This window comes from Crocodylus porosus, unplaced genomic scaffold (assembly GCF_001723895.1).
Source record: "Crocodylus porosus isolate Cpor-Errol unplaced genomic scaffold, CroPor_comp1, whole genome shotgun sequence".
NCBI lineage: Eukaryota > Metazoa > Chordata > Crocodylia > Crocodylidae > Crocodylus > Crocodylus porosus.
Window position 1 is genome coordinate 4,513,999 of NW_017728922.1, and position 19,913 is coordinate 4,533,911.

Genomic DNA, 19,913 nt, shown 5'->3' on the forward strand with positions numbered 1-19,913 from the left:
CACACACACACACACACCCCTACACATTGCCTATGGTTTGTCCGGAGACAAAACAAGGAAAGATCATTTGGGTCAGCCTCACAAATGAAAAGCAAGGAGTATTGTGTAACCAAGCAGGCACCTCAGAAGGGGTTAAAAATCCTTGGGAACATGACAGGTGTATGCGGAGTGAGGTTCCCTTGCACACTACAGTTCACTTTGTGACTATCCCCATATGCATGCAACAAAGCAAGTACTGCAGTGCAAACCTTGGGTCAGAAGCAAATGAGGAACCAAGTGATTGTGCTGAATTACTGGCCACTTCCCCTTTCTTCAGCTAAATAAAAGCTTTGGTTTCAAAGGCTTCACTGAGGAAAGAACATGAATCCCAGTTTCTGTTTATAATTCTGTCACTGTGGTGGTGTTTTCTTTAAAAAAAGAAAAAAATATTTTCCTTTCCGCTTATTCAGATACTGAATCCCTGCAGACCATTTGCCAGAAGGTGTTTCATTATGAATCCAGTCTGAGATTAATAGAAGAATCCCTTTGTTCAAATCCAAGAGAGACAAGAAATGTCTCTAAAGAATGGCATGAATACGCAACACCTGTGACAGCCCAGCGTTCACAGTGAATGTACACGCTGATTTGTCTGTACACGGTGCACCAAGCAGGCTTTTGTGGAATTAGAGGTATTTATCTGTGTTTGTAGCAAGCAATGTTCTTTTAAAAATGAATGCTGCTGTTGAGAGAAGAAAAAAATTGTCATTTCTAAATGCAGTTTAACCAGCTGAACTCAATCTCCCCATGCCTGAAACAGCTGACACTATTGACAAGTGTTTCACATGTCTAGTCCTATGGGTCCTGAATGATGAGCACCTGAAGAGAGGCATCTTGAACTGTGCCCAGGAGCAACCAGGAGTAAGAGTGACTACTGTCACTGCCAAATAATCCATTGGAAAGATAGAAATGGCCAGAGAGAAACAGAAGCACACATCTGTCAGTTTGATATACTCCTCTTGTCCTAGTTTCAGTCACAAATGCCCATCTGACTACACATTTTCTTCCAGAGTCCAGAAAAATTTCTGCTATAGGACAGAAGTAGCATTTTAAATATTATTCTTGATCTATTTAAAATTAGAGCATCATCACTGCAAAGGAAAGGTCTTTATAATACTTTTAGCTCCTAGAAAAAGTAATTAAAGAAGCAATTAGTTTATTGCTAAGACAACCACAAAACTTAAATTGGCAATAAATCATTTGGAAAAAACAGCTATGTTTGCAGCCACCAGCTTAAATGTTGAGAGGAATTACACCTATGCTACACTTGTTATGAACTGCTCCACAGTGCCTATAAAAATAGCTCCTAAGGAATCAGAAAAAAAAATGGTGCCTGGTGTACTCATTTCATTGCCTTCCCTGCTCTTGCATCAAGTTTTGAGACCAAGTACAGCAGCATGGACCTGTCCAAACTAAAAGCAGAGCACCGCTATGCCCTAGCTCCAGCAACTACCTCAGTTACAAAGGGCTTGAATTCACCTTTACTACCTCCTTTGCTGATCACGAGCAGACCCTAATTTCATAGGAACAAAGAACTGGAAGATTGTTCCATCCAGTCCCCCACTAATATAGGCACCATCCTAGAGTGGCACATACTTATCAGTGATCATCCTTCTTACTGCTAGTTAGGTTTTTGCCCATACTTCTATTGGGAGCCCATTCCAGGGCCTCACTGCTCTGAAGGTTAGAAAATTTCTAGTCCAAATTCATTCATGGCTTTTTCACCTGGTTTTTTGGACAAAAACATACCTTAGCATAAATACTTCTTTTCCCTTGTTACTGTTTACCCACTAGTATATTTGCAGATTCCCTGCTCAGTCTCTCTTTCATTAGGATTAACAGACCAGGGTCTCTTTGAGGGAGGTATGAGCTCCCAGATTCAGAGCCCAGAACATTCCTCCTCCCCTCTCTTTTCAGAAAAAAAAGGGAGACAACAGTTCACATTTTTTTTCCCCCCAGTAACTGGTGGAAGGTACCTGCTGGCAGCCCTGAAAGCCTATTCCTTAACTCACTGAACATGAACTGCATAAGCACAAAGAGAAAGAACTTCAACTTCCATGAACTGGAACGAAGGACTGCTCATTACATGGGCCAGGCTAGGTTGCGGGGCTCTCTACACCAAGGTTTAGAACGTGCTGCCTCTTGTTTAATAAGTATCACAGTAGCTACATATAGCCAGAGCAAAGTCAACCCTCTATTCTTCCACCCAGTCACTAGGAATAGTACATAAACCCCACTCCCTCAGTAACAATGTCCAGTCTGAAACAGGCACTACCAGCTTTTTATACCATGTCTCCAGGGGCACGGGCATTCTGGGAGGAGCTCCTCTGCCTAAATGACCACAAATTGAAAGGCAAAGGAGCACCTGTTCTTAGGGAAAGTGCAACACCTGGGATTAGTAAGCATAGCACATCTGAACAGAGGCTCCCCTCTCCTCAAGCAGGGCAGCTAGAGCAAAGGAAGCTCTTTCACTCAAGACGACCTGAGCTGTGGTTGTTACTAAACCCAGCTGCATGCATATTTAAATAAGCCTCAACACGCTGCAACTTTCACTAAGTTTTCTCAGTGTATCTGGCTGGGACCAATTTCAGGGAGTGGATTTTCAGTAGCCATTTAATCCTTGCTGTTATTAAAAAGAAATGCTTGCAGAGTGTAACATTTTGAGCAATAAGGCTACCTACCACCTGCAGTAATCCCCTTGGGAAGAGGAAAACTTGGCTGTTGTGCATTGCCTGAAAGAACCCCTTACTTCACATTGGCCATCCATTAGTCACTGACAGATACTTTCTGGGTCACCGTGGAGCTGGGCTAGATTTGAATTCAGGATTCAAAGGGGGACTGCTATTTTCAATCTGGGGGACAAAATAATCTGCACTAGCAGGAGGGGAATCAAAGGCTTGCATTGGCTGTCACAGAACGCTGCAACTGCTTTTCTGCCTGGCCTCTGAGGAAGTAGATAGCCACCAAGCATGAAAACAAGACATCTGATGTTTTTTTCAGACCCTCTTCTTTAGATGGTTCATAGCAACTGAAGAGACATTTGAGCTGAGTTGGGATTTCCCTGAGGATATGTCCACTTAACTACTGGTCAGACTTGACATCACTAAACCATCCATTTTGCTTCCCATTTTCAGAAGACCAATTTTCTTGATTTTTAAAATATCTTAAATAGGTTCTCCTTGCATCTTTAAAGTTGTGGAGAATAGTCACCCTGATATAATTTTTAAAGCCACTGGAAAATTTTCCATAAATTGTAGGGTGGAAAAATGACAGTTTAAGGGAGGGGGGAGGGGACTTTGAACTTGCAGAGCCATTTCAAAATCAAAGGTTCTGAAACAATCAAAAAGTAATTTAGCAAGAAGAAAAGCAGCCTCACTCTTACTTTTCAGAGGGCAAAAAGTGGGGAAAAAGTAAGTAATAAGAGTAAGGGCTTGCTTTCTTCACTGAAATGAAAATTCTGAAAATTTTACGAAGAAACCATTTTTGAAGTTTTTCATCACAGAAGAGAAAAATACAGACATAAGGTAAAGTTGTTATTTCTTCCAAAATATTTTATGGAAGCTATTTCTCATTTGGCTCTCCAACTACAATTCGTCCTAAATATCTGTATAACTTGTTTGAAACAGCAGGATCCAAACAGCTTAGTCTATGGGCTCATGCTGATTTTTATATTCTAAGGAATGGAAAAGAATAATTGGATAGGGTTTGTTTCCCTCCTCCCCCAAAGCTGTCACTCCTTGCAGAGAAGAGTCTTGATTAAATAAAAAAATCCAAATGGATAAGGAAGACTAATGCTGTACTGACAGTAGTAAACAACGTTAAGATAAAAGTGTGCATGCTTATTTTGAAATAAAGTTATTTTTCCTCTCTTTGGGAAAGGGGGAGGGGAGGAAATGAGTATTTCACAGTTGCAGCAGGAGGTGTGTAATCCAGTAGCTTCTACTCTCAGGCTCCAGTGGCAGTCCAGCAGGTGTGGATCCTCATCTTGATTTACATAAAACATCCAAAAGCGTACTTCCAGAACCCTGGATGCCATCACTCACAGTAAAAAATACAAACCACTGCAGGAAGAGCACAGACCATCTGCAGATGCTTCCTCTCAAAAGCTTGCTAAGAAGAATTTTTCCAGCTATTTGAGTTGGTCTAATAAGAGATACCGGATTTACCCAAAGAACTTTATCTGCCTACAAGCCAGCTAATGCATAGCAGCATACAGAACAGGCTGATTTAGGACAACATGTTGATCTACAGCTGTGTGAATAACTAATTTTTGGCCCACTGGCTATTTAAAAGAAAAAGGAGAAGAAGAAGAAAAAAAATATGAAGGAAAAACATGTTTTAGGCTGCCTCCAAAATGAAAATTTTCCAGTTTTGGTAAATGAAGACAAAATGTATTTTTTGTGTCAAATGAAAGATCTTTTTCTGGATTTGTGAATTAAAGTGTATTAATATTGCTTGGATAGTTAGACTAGTCACACTCCTTGGGATTTTGGCCCCTGCACAGAGTGAGGGGCCAGCAGCGCTGGGCTCCTGGGTGCTACCAGCCTTGCCCCTCCAGTCCTTCCCTTCAGCACAGCCTTACTGGCATGGCCCCCAGCTCCTGCAGTGTGGCTGCTGAGCATGTCCACACATGTGTGCGTGCTAAATCAATAAAAATAAGAAACCACCCCTCATTTTTTTGCAATCCTGAAAATTTCTATTGATGAAAATTGAAATAAATGCTTAAAAATAAACATTGATTTTAGCTGTCAAAATTTTAAAAACCCATAAAAATCAAATTCTGCCAAGCCTATGTATAGGTTGGGCTGTTCCAGCTGGAATACACCACTGGTATAGTGTAGATACACCCCAAGTGACATACTCTGAATTCCTAGGTAGTCTCCTATCCCAGCACTAGGTAGCCCAAGGATTGTTACCTTCACGACTGGGTACATTCAGTCTTACCTGACCACAAGCAATTAACAGTAATCATTACATAAATTATACAGACCACTGTGTTGTAACAGTTATTTTCTGGAAAGGGGAAATGCCAAAACTAATATTAATAAATAAGGAAATATTAATGCAGAACTGCAATCTTATTGCTCAGCTCAACAGTCTGAAAGTTCACAAGCTAAGAAGTCCTTGGTGCTATGAAACAAACTGAAATGTAGGCAGGCAGGCAACTTAATGCCTTGCAGAGACTCCTGAAGCCTCCCTTTGAACACCCACAAAAGGACTTTAGTTAATCCATGTCCAGAGGGGGTGCAGTGGCATGGCTGCACACACCCCCACCCTCCCCTTTCAGATTGGATCTCATCCCAGGAACCTAATGGGTTGGGTTTTTTTTTTTTTAAATCCCCAAAGCACATGAGAATCCTTCCCTTTCCCTCCATACTCAGAGGCAAATCACTCCCTTATCCCCTACCCCACTTCTTTCCCTGCTGTCCCAGGGGCCAAGGAAGCTTCGAGTCAGGCCTGCCTGCTCCATCCAGGCTGTATAGGGGTGGGCTCATCTGGGAACAGTGACAGCAGCAGAGGCAACGGGCAGGGAGGTCCCCGGGGGTCCACGCAGGGGTAACCCACCCCCTACCCATCTGTGCTGCTACCACTGTCACTGTTCCCAGATGGACCCAGCCCTGGCATAGCATGGATGGGGCAACAAAGAACAGCTTCAAAGTTTCCCCCAACCTAGGTCAGCAGGGGGAAGCAGCAGCAGGGTGGAGAGGAGGGGAAAAGACATGCCTAATCATGGAAAGGAAAGGGACAATTCTTATGTGCTTTGGAGACTTTAGAAAAGTCCCTATAGGCTCCAGTGGTGTGGGCTACCCACACCAGTGGGTGCAGTGGGGGGGGGCAGGGGGTTGGGAGCAGAGGTGCAATCAACTCTATGGCCCAGATAGCTGCTCCTGCACCTGCCCTTTTCAAAAATACTTGATCCACCCCTGCCCTCATGGTTAGAAGTCTTATGACCTACCAAATGCAGTGATTTGTTACAAAGGCTTGTACAAGTTCCCTACTTAATTACAGCTGTATTGAAGAATCAGAGCAGTGTGTCCTAGTTTTGCCATCCATCTTATCCTATTTTTAATTCTGAGGCCATTATCTTAGCCCAAGATCTGAAATATGAATGAACCAGAGCTGCTGCAAACTTCTAGATTCAGAGGAGAATCAAGAAAAGGTGTAAAAGTTCAGGGAAGTTAGATGATTATAAAGTGTCGCTCTAAATGAGTGTTCATGTTAAATGAACTCATGGTCTTATCTCTACTTTACCACATTGCCAGGTGATGTCATCATTTTATTTTGTCCTTCTGTGCCCTCTGAGAGGTTGCTACTTATGATCAGCAGGGATTCGGGTTTTCCATTTGCCACAGAAAAACACGGTAAAACCCAGAGTTTCTCATTTTAAGGAGAAAAACCTGGATTTTTCCTCCTTTAAAAGGGGAAAAACACAGAAAACACAGAGAGTTCCAGCCTGTAAGGGGCTGCATGGAGTGGGAGGAGGGTAGTTAGGTAGGGGACACCATATGTATGTACACATGCACATGGCCACCAGGCAGCCTGGAGAGCAGCTCCCCGCAGGCAAGTCTGGGAGGGGTGAAGGGAGGGGAGAACTGAGGTCCCCATAGTGAGGGAGAGAGGGAGTTGGGCAGGGCTGGGGCTGCTGCCCAGCTGCAGTGGTATGGTGCTGGGGCCCAGGCCCAGAATGCGTGGCTGCAGGGCTTGAGCACAGAGCAGGATGAGGCTGCAGATGGCTCATTCAGGAGGTGATTGCAGGGGGGGACCCAGCCTGACAGGGCAGAGTGGAGCTGGGTAGGAAAGTTCAATGCTGGCGCTGCAAGTCAAATGCTACTATGGCAAGGTGGCCCCTGCCCACACAGCAGCAGCAGCAGCAGCAGCAGGCACAACTCCATGCTGCCACCCCTGAGCTTCTCTGCCCTGCCACACTGAGTCGTGGAGGTCCTGGGGTGAGGGCAGCAGAGTGGGAAGCCCTAAGCCTGCAGCGGGCATCCCTCACTCACCCCGTGCACAATTCTGGAGGGACAATTCTGAACCCCACCCCCCCAGCTCCAACCCCCAACCCCCAGGGAGCCACACGACCGAGCTGCTGGTGCATGAGCCAGGTTGTTGGGGGAGTACCCACTTTTCCCTCCTTTGGTGGGGGGAGAGGAACCCCCCTTAGCTCCTTTAGCCCCCAAGAAGTAGCAAGGTACTGGCTGGCCTGTCTGCACATACGTGCAGTTTAAAAAGGGCCCAGCAACAGGACAAGCCTCAGTTTGGTCTCGGCTCCAGTGCAGGATGTGTAGGTAAGCCCACTGTGCCCCCAAGAGCCCAGGGACCCCCAGCGAGACCCCAGGATCCCCGACAAGCTGGTAATCAGGGGCCCATGGAGGAAGGGACCTAGACAGCTGGGAGTGGGCTAAGTGGGCCAAGGAGGGTCAACGCCCTCCAGGAAGCTGCACACCCAGCCAGCCCCCCAGGAAGCTGCACAACTGGAGCCTTGCAAACAGGCCTTACAAACAGGTGTGCTTCTAGGCCAGGCATGGAGTTAGTGCGGAGTTTGCGTGGGAGGGCCTGAGGCCCTGCCTGAGAGCCTCCCTAGGGAAGCCAGTCCCAGCCATATCCAGCCCACCAGCGGCATGACCCAGATGGGCACTACCCCATGCTCCTTATCCATGTGGGCACCAATGACACGGCTCGGAGCACTCCCAGCCAGGTTATGAGGCATGACAGGGATTCGGGAGTGGGGCTTAAGGGTCTGGGGGTGCAGGTAGTGTTTTCTTTGATTGTCTTTGTCTCAGGCTATGGGCTGAAGAGGGAGAGGAGGATCCAGGGAGTAAACCAAAGACTGCGGCACTAGTGTCATTGGGAAGGATTTGGCTTCCATGACCACAGTCTGGTCTTTGGTGAGAGAGGCTGCGAGCTGCTGGGAAGGGACAGCCTCCACCTCTCTCCCCTGGGGAGGAGGCTCTTCTCAGACAGACTGGCTGACCTGCTCCACTGGACTTTAAATTAAGCCTGCCGGGGGATGGGGGGACTACTGCCACTGCTGGCCCGCTGAGCAACCCTTGCAAAGCCAGCAGATCAAGGTATTTAAGGGATCCCACCCCTGCCCCAGCCCTGGAACAATTTGTAGGCAAGGCAAAGGCCCCCAAGGGGACACTTGCATGCCTATACACAAATGCCATGAGCCTGGGAAATAAACAGGAGGAACTTGTCCTCTTGCTAAACGCAAATAACTATGATGTCATAGGGATAATGGAGACCTGGTGGGACTCCACCCATGACTGGGCCACAGGCATAGACAGCTTTACCCTGTACAGGAGGGATCAAGTGGACAAAAGGGGCAGAGGTGTAGCTCTTTATGTCAAGGAAAGCTACATGTCCCTGCAAACCGACATTGGCACCCACAGTGGACGACTTGAGACTCTCTGGGTTAAAATCCACGGGGAACACGGCACAGGGGATACTATGGTGGGAGTCTACTACAGACCTCCTTACCCAGGGTCAAGACCTTGACCAGGAGTTTGCCAGGGAATTGGCTGAGGCTGCACACTCTCAGTGCATGATTGTCATGGGAGACTTTAACCACCTAGACATCTCATGGGAGGAGCGCTCAGCCAAAATCGGAGCAGTCACAAAGCTCTCTCATGCGTGGATGACCTCTATCTGACACAGAAAGTCTACAGGCCAATGAGGGATAAAGCGCTGCTCAACCTCATACTGGCAACCAGGGATGCCCTAATCAGCAACCTAACGATCAAAGGGAAGCTGAGTGACAGTGACCACGAGCTGATCACTTTCACCATCTGCCGTAAAGCTGGCAAGTCAGTCAGTAATACAGAAGTACTTGACTTCAGGAAAGCCAACTTTGACAAGCTAAGGAGGCTTGTCAGTGTGGCCCTAAAGGACCACAACCCAAACGGGGAGTTCAGGATGAGTGGTTGCTCCTCAAGGAAGCAATCCTGGATGCGCAAGCAAAGTCCATCCCGTCTCAGAGGAAAGGCAGCAAAAGGGCACAGCAGCCCCCCTGGCTCTCCAGGGACCTGGTGGACCTTCTGCATCTTAAAAAGAAAGACCTACAAAGGATGGAGGACTGGAACCATCACCAAGGAGGAATACTCTGCTCTGGTCCAGACCTGCAGAGAGCAAACCAGGAAAGCCAAGGCCGTGATGGAACTCCAGCTAGCTACAAAATATCAAGGATAATAAAAAGTTATTTTTTAGATATGTGGGGAGTTGGAAGAAAAGCAACAGGACCCCTGCTAAACCAGATGGGGACAACTGACAACTGATGCACATGAAAAAGCAAACTTGCTTAATGGGTACTTTGCATCAGTTTTTCACCAGTCCCATGGGACGCCCCTGCCCACTGTGGGTCAGGGAGGCCCGGGTGAGGGAGATTCCTTGCCCTCCATCAAAACTAACCTCATGAAGGAACTCTTCAACAGGCTGGATACCTTCAAGTCATCCGACCCCGACAGTTTACACCTAAGGGTATTCAAGGAGCTGGCAAGCATCGTAGCTCAGCCCCTGGCACGGATCTTCGAGAACTCCTGGCGCTCTGGTGAAGTGCCCGAAGACTGGAAGAAGGCCAATGTGGTGCCGATCTTCAAGAAAGGGAGGAAAGTGGATCCAGCAAACTACAGGCCCATCAGCCTGACCTCTATCCCGTGGAAGGTCTTGGAAAAGATTATCGAATAGGCCATCCTTAACAGGACTGGCTGAGGCAATATCCTGAGGGATGCCCAGCATGGGTTTGTTGGGGGTAGGTCTTGCTTGAGCAATCTCATTTCCTTTTATGACCAGGTGACCTATCACCTGGACAAGGGGGAAGAGATTGCTGTCATATATCCTGACTTTAAAAAAGCCTTTGATCTGGTATCCCATGATCACCTCTTAGCAAAACTGGCTAACTGCAGCCTTGACCTCACCACCATCTGCTGGCTGGGGAATTGGCTCCACAGTAGGACCCAGAGGGTGGTGGTTGATGAAAGTCAATTGTCGTAGTACACTGTAACCTGTGGGGTCCCCCAAGGCTCTGTCCTAGGGCCTATCTTGTTTAACATCTTCATCAATGATGTGGACATTGGCATCAGAAGCAGACTGGGCAAGTTTGCCGATGACACCAAACTCTGGGGTAAAGCCTCCACACTTGAGGACAGGGGTGTGATCCAGGCAGATCTTGACAGGCTCATGAAATGGGTGGATGGGAACCTGATGGTGTTTAACACTGAAAAATGCAAGGTTCTCCACCTTGGGAGGAAAAACCTGCAGCATCTTTATAGGCTTGGCAGTACTATGCCGTTTAGCACTAGAGATGAAAGGGACTTGGGGTCATGATCGACCACAAGATGAACATGAGCCTTCAGTGTGATGCTGCAGCTAGTAAAGCAAGCAAAATGCTGGGTTGCATCCATAGATGCTTCTCAAGCAAATCCCCGGACGTCATTCTCCCCTTGTACTCGGCCTTGGTGAGGCTGCAGCTGGAGTACTGCGTCTAGTTTTGGGCTTTACAATTCAAAAGGATGTGGAGAAGCTTGAGAGAGTGCAGAGGAGAGCTACGTGCATGATCAGAGGTCAGGAAAACAGACCTTACGACAACAGGCTGAGAGCCATGGGACTCTTCAGCCTAGAAAAGCGCAGACTCAGGGGTGATCTGGTGGCCACCTATAAGTTTATCAGGGTGCTCACCAGGATCTGGGGGAACGTTTGTTCACGAGAGCCCCAATGGATGACAAGATCAAACAGACACAAACTCCGCCATGATTCAGGCTGGACATAAGGAAGAACCTCTTTACTGTCCGAGCCCCCGAGGTTTGGAATAGACTGCCGCCAGAGACAGTTCAAGTACCCACTGTGAATGCCTTCAAGACATTTAGACGCTTATCTTGCTCGGATCCTATGATCTCTGCTGACTTCCTGGCCATGGGACAGGGGGCTGGACTCGATGATCCTCCAGGGTCCCTTCCAGCCCAAATATCTATGAAATCTATGTGCCCCCCATGCCTTCTTTGGGAATACATGCAGTGGTGGGGAGCCAACCCCCACCCCTTGCCATTGCCCCCTGCAGCCCCACCCTGCTCCCCACTTGGGCCCTGCGCCCTGCAGCAGGAGACAGCAGGAGGGGAGCCCTGAGCCTGCAGCAGGCAACCCACACCCCTCTCCACCCCCACATTGAGCCCCCTTTTCCCACGGGCAGTACAGGTGGAGTGGGACCTGTGCTCCATACTCTGCTCTGCCACAGCAGCCACCCCCCCACACATGTGGCAGCTGGGGCTCGGGTACTGCTGCAGGGGGCAGGGGGCTGTAGACCCATGTCCCTGGCCCCATAGCCATGGCAGCTGGGGGCCTTCTTTGGTAGGGCTGGGGATGGGCAGGGGGCTAAAGGATTTGGGGGGTTTTAAATCAAAGTATTTGTGATTTTATCAGATAATTTGTTATTTTTAAACAAAGAAAACCAGGATCCCTGCTTATGGAAGACCAAAGGCTTCCCTTTACTCTTGGTGTGTACCAAAGCTAGCTGTCTCTAGAAGGATAACAGGAGCACATGTCCAAACCAGAATAAGAGAATCAGTTGCTTCTGGTTGTTTTCACCATTGAAAATGAATGTTGTCCTTTTCAAAACGTACATGATCAACAGAAATAAAGACACTGAACATTCTCACCCTGAACTGCCTCACTCCAGCTCTTAGTGAAGGCCAAAAAAGGCAATAAATTCAGGGAAAAGCAGCTATTTCATCCAAACTTGTTACTACAATATCTTTGCTATCATCTCCTTAGCCCTGATGGGAAGCAAGACCTTTTAAAAGAAATGTTGCTGCTGATTATCAAGATCTTCTCTTTAATCAAGGGTGCCTCTTTTGTATACGTACAATTGTTCATCCTTCACAAGCGAAGATAACTGCATCCAGCAAGGGGAGAGGGGGAGAAGAGAGAAAAGAAGTGGGAAAGAAACAAGGAAATAGAAAAGGAGGAAAAAAGAGAAAAGAGAAAGGTGTGGGGGGTGGAGGATAGGTCATGTGGGTACATAGGTGATTTATGCCGTGTGTGCTGTTCGAAGGCCAGTGCTCTGTTCTGTACCGATGACCTCCAGGATGGATGGTCGCGAGCAGTTTGCTCCCATGACTCTGAGTCGATGCCGAAACTCTTTAGGGCCACCTTTAAGGTGTCCATGTACTGCTTCTTTGGTGCACCCCGAGAGCATACTCCATTGGACAGTTCGCCGTAGAAGATTTTCTTCAGCAGGTAAGTGTTGGGCATTCTTGAAAGGTGACCAGCCCATCTTAGTTGCGCCAGTTTCACTGGGTGTGAGTACCTTCAGTTTCATCGACATTTTGATGCCTCTGAAGTCCCAGACCGACTTACGGAGTCTGCTGATGGTCACGCTAGCTTTTACTAATCTTGTGTTGGCTTCATTGTCGATGTGGACAGCACAAGAGAGCATGCTGCCTAGATGGACAAACTTGTTGACCATCAACAGCGGTTGACCTTTAACTGAGATGTGTGGTTCCTGGGATGTATAGTGAACCTGACGTTAATCGCAGGCTGATGAGAATAGGTCCATGAACAATTGCATGTCAGCCTGTGAGCCTGTGCATAACACACAGTCATCACTGAAGAAGTTGGGAAGCCTGGCTGTCTGGACTTTGGAGCTCACTTGGAGCTGGCATAGGTTGAACACATCACCGTCAAAACAGTACCTGATCCCTGACGCTGCGCAACTCTTCCTCACATAAAATCTAAATCTTGCACAACTCACATACATACACATATACATTATATATTTATGTAGAGAGGGGGGGCATTGCCTTTAAGTATTTTGTTATAAGTACACTTAAAAGATAAGCCCAAGCTTTTCTGCAATGCTCGTGAAGTCCTGTGAATCTCAGTAAAGCTGAAAACATGAAATGTGGTCCAGAATCTTATAATTCTATTCAGAACAAATCATGTTTAACTTGATATGTGATTGTTTAAATGCCCTTTCCTAAAGGAAATGAATGATCAAAAGCAAAGGAAGTTGTCCCCAGTTAGATATACTGTTCACTAACTTGTGTCTGTTTCAGATGCATTACTAGATCGACAGCTGAATTGCAATATGCTGGTTTCCTTTAAAGGACAGTCTCATTTAACTGCAGACATTAAACTTTTAATCAGACAATCTCACAAGCCATCTCTAACCACCCACGTTTTTTCCTACAGGGCATTTCAATGTAGTATCTCTGGCAGTTGTTAAGGCAAACAAGAACTTGACAATATATATGTTTTCAATTAATGCTGTGTATCACTTAAAAGATAATGCAAAAACATTCAAGATGGAGTTCCATTTACTTACAAATGAAAAGATCACCTTCTGTGAGACCCTGGTGCATTTAACCATCAGTGTGAGCAAGAGAACACTTCCTTTTTTAAACATTATAAAGAAAGGCACAAAGACACCCCTTGAAATATGGCCTTAATACAAAGTCAGTGAGCGATTATGTTTCACAAAAGCTTGGAAAACTGTCCAATGGTTTTTGGCACAAAGTCTGCGTTTCTGGCACGGCAGTACCCAGACTCGATAATTGGCTCTTCCTACTTGTAAAAAGGAGCCCTGCTCCTGGAAACAGATCCATGTTCTCACAAGAGACCACATCTGTGGATTCAGGATCAGGGGTTAACTTAATAGGACTAAAAGGCTCTGGGCTGCTTGGGTGGAGACAAGGGAAGCAAATGCAGAGCCAAAAAGCTCACAGCAATTCAAAGCCAGCAATTTCAAAGGCTGCCAACAACTGGAGAACACCACGCGGCTGGTGGAGATATTTAGGCTCCCACTCTTCTCTCTGTGCCTAAAATGGAGGCAAGACCATCCCTTCAGCCGGTTTGCATTCCACAATGAGAACCAAAGCAACCACTCTGACTATGGACAGACATTACACATAAACTGGTTTAAGTGATCAGAAACTGGTTTAAACCTGTAACAGGACAGATGTTCAGTGCACATAAACCAGTCTGAAAGTGGCTGAAACAGGTTTGAGATGAACCTGGTTTCATGTAGTATCAGACTTCACTGATTTTGGTCAAACCGCTTTATTCAGTGCCTGTCCCAGACCCCTTATTGGTTTAAGTTAAATCAGAGTCCCCCAGCATCCCAGATGCTTTACAGCTCTGGGTGAGGCTCCCTGGAGCATAAAGCTGGGCTGCAAACCGCGCCCCCCCGCTTCCTGGCTGGAGCTCTGGCAGAGACATATATATATAGCGGGGTCTGCCTGGCCTCCCCATGCCCTGCCCCACCCTCAAGATTCTTTGTTCAAGCAGGGAACCCCCTTTCCCTTCTCCCACAGCATGGACTATAGCCAGCATGTAGTATGCTAGCTAATGCTGAGCGGTGTCTGTGTAATGCAGACAGGACAAAGGGCATTGTTGATGTGGACAGTATCCACTTAAGACTTTTTGGAGCTAATCAACAGCTCAGCTGGTAATGTCCCTGCTTTCCTTCCTTGGAAAAAGTTGTTTAAGAAGAGCTTAAACTAATGAGAGAGGCTTTTGCTTTTTAATGGGCTGATAAATACTGTGTTATCAACTCCCTGCTGGGCTGGTCAGAAGCAGTGAGGTGGGGGGGGAGGGGGGAACCCCACCCTAATCAGAGCACCCTGCCCAGGCTTCACCACAACCCCTCAGCTCTACAGCAGAAGAGAAGGGAGGGCTGCTCTAGCGGCCCCCGGCTTCTAGCCTGAGCCACTGCAGGCATGTGCTTGCATTTCTTCAGTCCAGAGCAGACGTCTGTATAGTCACAAACTGGTAGGCCTGTGCGAAACGGCTAGCATTCGCTTCAGATTCGACTGATTTGGGGGACAGCAATTTGATTCGGGACAGCGATTTGAATCACCAAATCGATTCGGCTGAATTTCCGAATCACCCATCCCCATCCCCCGCCTGCTCTCCTTGCCCAGCAATGGCTGCCCCACCTCCCGGCACTTTGAAAAAAAAAGAAGCAGCCCTGCCTCACTGGGTGCTGTCAGCTGGGGGAAAATCCCTGCTGCCCCGTGCTTCATGGGGGGGGAATCTGTACAAGCCCCCTGATCCCAACCCCACTACTCCCCCAATCCCCTCATGGTGGCCCCGTCCAGCCCAGCTCTGGTGCTTTAAGAAAAAAAATCCCAAATTCCCTGGACTCACCGTTCCTGCCAGATGGAGAGGGGGCAATCCCTGCTGCCCCTCACAACATGGGGGGCTCTGCACAAGCCTCCCCAAAGCCCCGAGGCCACTACAGGAGTGGTGAGTTCCAGGGTTTGTCTCATTTTTCTTTTTCTTAAAAGGCCAGAGCTGGGATGGGCAGGGCAGCAGGCAGGGGATGGGGCCTGGCAGGGGTCTCCCCATGGTCCCCTTCCCCCTCCTCCAGCCCCCAGCTCCCCCTGCCCCACCTCTACTTACCAGCTCCGAGTCCGGCTGCAGCTCCCTGCTGCAGCCACCAGGGACTGTCCGAATCAAAGTTCTCCAGATCTTTTTTGAAGATTCAGAGAGCTTTGACTCTAACTGGGCCTTTTAATTGGTCCCCTGATTCGATTTGATTTGGAGATTTGGCCACCAAAACAGGCTGAATCTCCTCCAGACCGAATCAGCACTCAAAGCTTTGCACAGCTCTACAAACTGGTTCAGCCTTTCCAGGTTAGACTAGCCTGCAAAGATTGAATCAACTCAAGCTCAGGCTTCTTGAATGTCTGTCCCTAGCTTCAGAAAGCAGCTCAAAATACAAGGGTCACATCATGCAGGAAGCAGACAGATCACCTTTACTTCTTTACACTTAATGGGATTCTGCAGAATTTATATTGTTGGGGCACATGAAAGGGTATCCAGCACGACCAGTACCTGAATAGTAGGGCTGTGCAAAGCTTCAGTCCAGGATTTGATTTGGTGGAGATTCGGCCTGATTCAGTGGCCAAATCTTCTAATCCAAATCGAATCAGAAGACCTTTTAATCTTTCTGAATCTATTTGGAACCCTCTGAATAGATTTGGACAGATTCGGCCATTCAGACATAGACACAGCTTTAAATGATTTTTCTACATACCTCTAGGTAGCAGGGGCTCGTGATCCTTGCGGTGCTGGGGCAGATGCAGTATCCAACAGAAGCACGGGGGACTCCCCAGTGTGCTGGACCTGGAAGTGGACCAGAAGCACTTCCAGTCCACTTCCTGGTCCACCAAGACGTGCGCTCCCCCCCCCTCCCCTGCATCCCTGGTTCAGCAAGTGGTGCTTCCTGGGTCGTGGGGCACCTGGGGTTCCCCTGTGGCTGACTGCTGCACTGAAGTGGCTTTGCAAATTTGGTTCATTGTTTGTTTAAACAGAATGCTGAGCTATTGGTAGGAAAAGAATTTAAAACTTGGCCTGAGTTGGAAAACAGACAAAAATATCTTCATCTCTGATGACAGATATTGGAGGATGTGGGAACCCATCCAAAATATCGTGCTTGTTTAAAGATTACTGAGGATTAAGGGGAAAAAATAATCAGTGAAGCAGCTGAAAATGTTTGAGGAATAATATCAAGATCCCATTCTAAATAGAGAGCTCTCAATTACCCACCATTAGATGAAAGAAGAATCAGTTTTTTGGCCAGCAACAAAACCTTTTTTGGACGGTGGTGCTCGACATTGTATCAACTGGCAAGTGTGTTACCCACTCATATTGCAAAATGATTCTGTACCACACAATCAGATATGACTGGCCGTTATTCATGAATAGGGTATGGCTACAGATAGCGTGACTATCTATGATTACTGTGGATAAGGCCATAATGTAGGGACCTACCAAATTCATGGTGGAAAGTGGAGTGTGCTGAGGCTCCTGTGATCTTGCAGTTCCCCTGTGCGCCCCACTGCTGCTGATTGGTGGAGTGGCTGCACTTGCACCTCACTCCTGATAGTCAAGGAGGCAAAAACTGCAGTTTTAAATATACCGTCATTTTTGCCTCCTGCCCAGTTTTCACTTCCCTGCCAATCAGGAGGGAGTGGCAGGGCCCCTCTACCAATCAAAGTGGGGTGGGGCAGAGCTGCAAGGGAACATGCAATATGAAGGGAGCTGCTGTGTACCTCACTTCTGCCATGAATTCACAGAAGTTTAGGGCTGGAAGGAACCTCATGAGATCACTGGGTCCAGCCCCCCTGTTCTGGACAGGAAAGACTGCTGGCGTCAAATAACCCCATATGCATCCAGTTTCCTTTTGAAGATCTCCAGGGTAGGGGTCTGCACCCCTGCTGGGAGTCTATTCCAGAGACTGGTCACATAAACCATATAAGGACAAATTTCTTCATCTAGTCTGAAACCTTCTTCTAGGAGTTATGATCGTTGCTCCTGGTTTTCCCCTGGGGCGCTTTGGTGAACAGTTGTTTGCCTAGCCCCTGATATATTTGTAACCTGTCACCAAATCCCCTGGAAGTCTTCTTTTTTCTAGGCTGAACAGTCCCCTATCTGTCAGCCTTTCCTCATATGGCTTGCTCTTCAAGCCTCTAATCATAAATGCTGCGTGCCCCTGGACACTGGGGGAGCATGGCAAACTCCTGAAGGCAGCAGCAGTGCTGTTGGCAGCAGGAGCAAGCAGTGAGTTCCTGCAGGTGGCCACAACACTGGTGGCGGTGGAGGGGGAGAAGGGTGGTGGTGACCGCCACCAGCATCAGCAGTGGCCAGTGGCAATCAGGGACCACCCGCAGACAGCACTGCTGGTGTCAGTTGCAAAGGGGGGCAGTGGTAGCGACTGGCAACCACTTACAGGCACCGCCAGCAGTGTTGGTGGCACTTTTTGCAGGGGGTGTACCACTAAGCTCAGGGAGTGCACATGCACCCTCATACATCCTCTACGCATTGCCAATGGCTCTAATCATATGAGCGATTCTTCTCTGGACTCTCAAGCTTCTCCACATCCTTCTTGAAGTGCGGCACCCAGAACTGGATGCAGCACTCCAGCTATAGCCTCACCAATGACGACTAGAGCGGGAGAATAACTTCCTTGGTTTTGCTTGAGATGCATTAGTTGATGCATGCCAGGATATTGTTTGCTCTGATAACTGTAGCATCACATTAGTGGCTCATATTTATTTTATAGTCAATTATGACCCCCAGATCCCTTTCAGACATGGCACCACTGAGTTTGTTGTGGATTTTTCCTCCCCCTATGGAGCACTTTACACTTCTCAGTGCTGAACAGCATCTGGTTCTTATCCGCCCATCTAACTAATCAGTCTATGTCAGCCTGGATCATCAGCCTACCCTGATGCATGGCCACACTTCCCCACAGCTTAGTGTCATCTGCAAACTTTGCCAGTTTGCTTTTCACTCCCACATCCAGATCACTGATGAAAATGTCGAAAAGCACGGGTCCGAGTACCAAATCCTAGGGAACACCACTGGCTACCTTCCGCCAGGTCGACACAGATCCGTCTATTAGTACCCCCTGGGTCCAACCCTGCAGCCAGTTTCCCACCCATCTGACCATTGAATTGTTGAGCCCATAGTCTCCTAGGCGTCCCGTGAGGCTGTCAAGGTAAACCAAGTCAAAGGCCTTCCTAAAATCTGAGTAAATTATGTCAACCTCATCTCCTTTATCCAGGTGGTGAGTTACTTGGTCACAGAAGGAGATGAGGTTAGTCAGACATGACCTACCCATGACAAAACCGTACGGGCGGTCATTCAGAATTTTGCCTTCTACTACCTTATTGCATATGGACTCAGAAATTTTTCAAGGATGTTTCCTGGGATTGAGGCCAAGCTGATTGGCCTGTAGTTCCCTGGGTTCTCTCTCCTCCCCTTCTTGAAGACAGGCCCTCTTCCAGTCTTCTGGGACATCTCCCGAGTGCCACGAATTCTCAAAGAGGTTCACCAGAGGTCCTGCAATGACTTTGGCTAGTTCATTCAGCACTCTAGGATGGAGTTAATCTGGTCCTGCTGACATAGCTATCCAGCCTCTCTAGCTGTACTTTTCATAGATCCCTAGTTATAAGGTCAGCAAAAATCCTACAAATTGTATAGGTTAGTTGAAAACATTTCTTAAAATTTATTTTACAGAAGAAATGGGGGTGAACTGAAGTACCTTGCAGGGCTTGGGGCTCTCTGCTAAAGGGGCATTAAGAGAGGACAGAAGAGAGAAAAAACAGGAATAAAACTTGTGACCCAGCTGGTATCAATATAAATTTTTGCAGACTATCATAAGCAGGTCAGCCAGATCAAACATCTATTACAGAGCAGCATGCATCTGCATTTATGTAGAAGGGAAAAATATCATTCCACCATAACAAACAGGAAAATGTTTGATGGGAACCGATTTATAAAATGTACATGAAATGATTTATAAGAAACAGGTCATTAAGCAAGGTCAGCCTACAGAGTGAAGAGGGGCAATAGGACTGGAATATTACAGGCCTTGTAAATTATTCCGAGTTGCTCATAAAATGCATGTGCCTTCACAGCTGGTTTGTTTTTGTACCCATATTTGTCTCAAACATTTACATTTAGACCTCTCCTCATTAACAGAGGAATGGGCAGAGATTAAAAAAGCTGTGGAATTTCTTTTGAGATAGATGCAGATAGTTGCAAGGAAAATTTATTTCAGATACAGGGCAACAAATTTTCCATTACTAAATACATTCAGAACAACATATTTTATCCTCTGACATACACTGTAATTGTGTTGGTATTAGACATGCATCTAGTTACTTGCCAGCAAGCAGCCTTTAAGTCTGCTACAATGAAGTACAGGCATACCTCGTTTTATTGCGCTTCGCAGATATTGCGGGGTTTTTTTTACAAATTGAAGGTTTGTGGCAACCCTGCGTCGAGCAAGTCTATCGGCGCCATTTTTCCATCGGCACCATTTTTCCAACAGCATTTGCTCACTTCGTGTCTCTGTGTCACATTTTGGTAATTCT

General features: G+C 47.2%; 1 long non-coding RNA gene across 1 annotated transcript; it reads right to left on the reverse strand.

Moving 5' to 3' along the window:
* Window positions 1-9,288: 9,288 nt before the first annotated feature.
* Window positions 9,289-18,939, reverse strand: LOC109313328. The gene is made up of 3 exons (XR_002102017.1): window positions 18,808-18,939; window positions 9,954-9,956; window positions 9,289-9,300 (listed from the first exon to the last, which is right to left on the reverse strand). It is a non-coding gene; the product is annotated as an uncharacterized LOC109313328 (long non-coding RNA).
* Window positions 18,940-19,913: the final 974 nt, after the last annotated feature.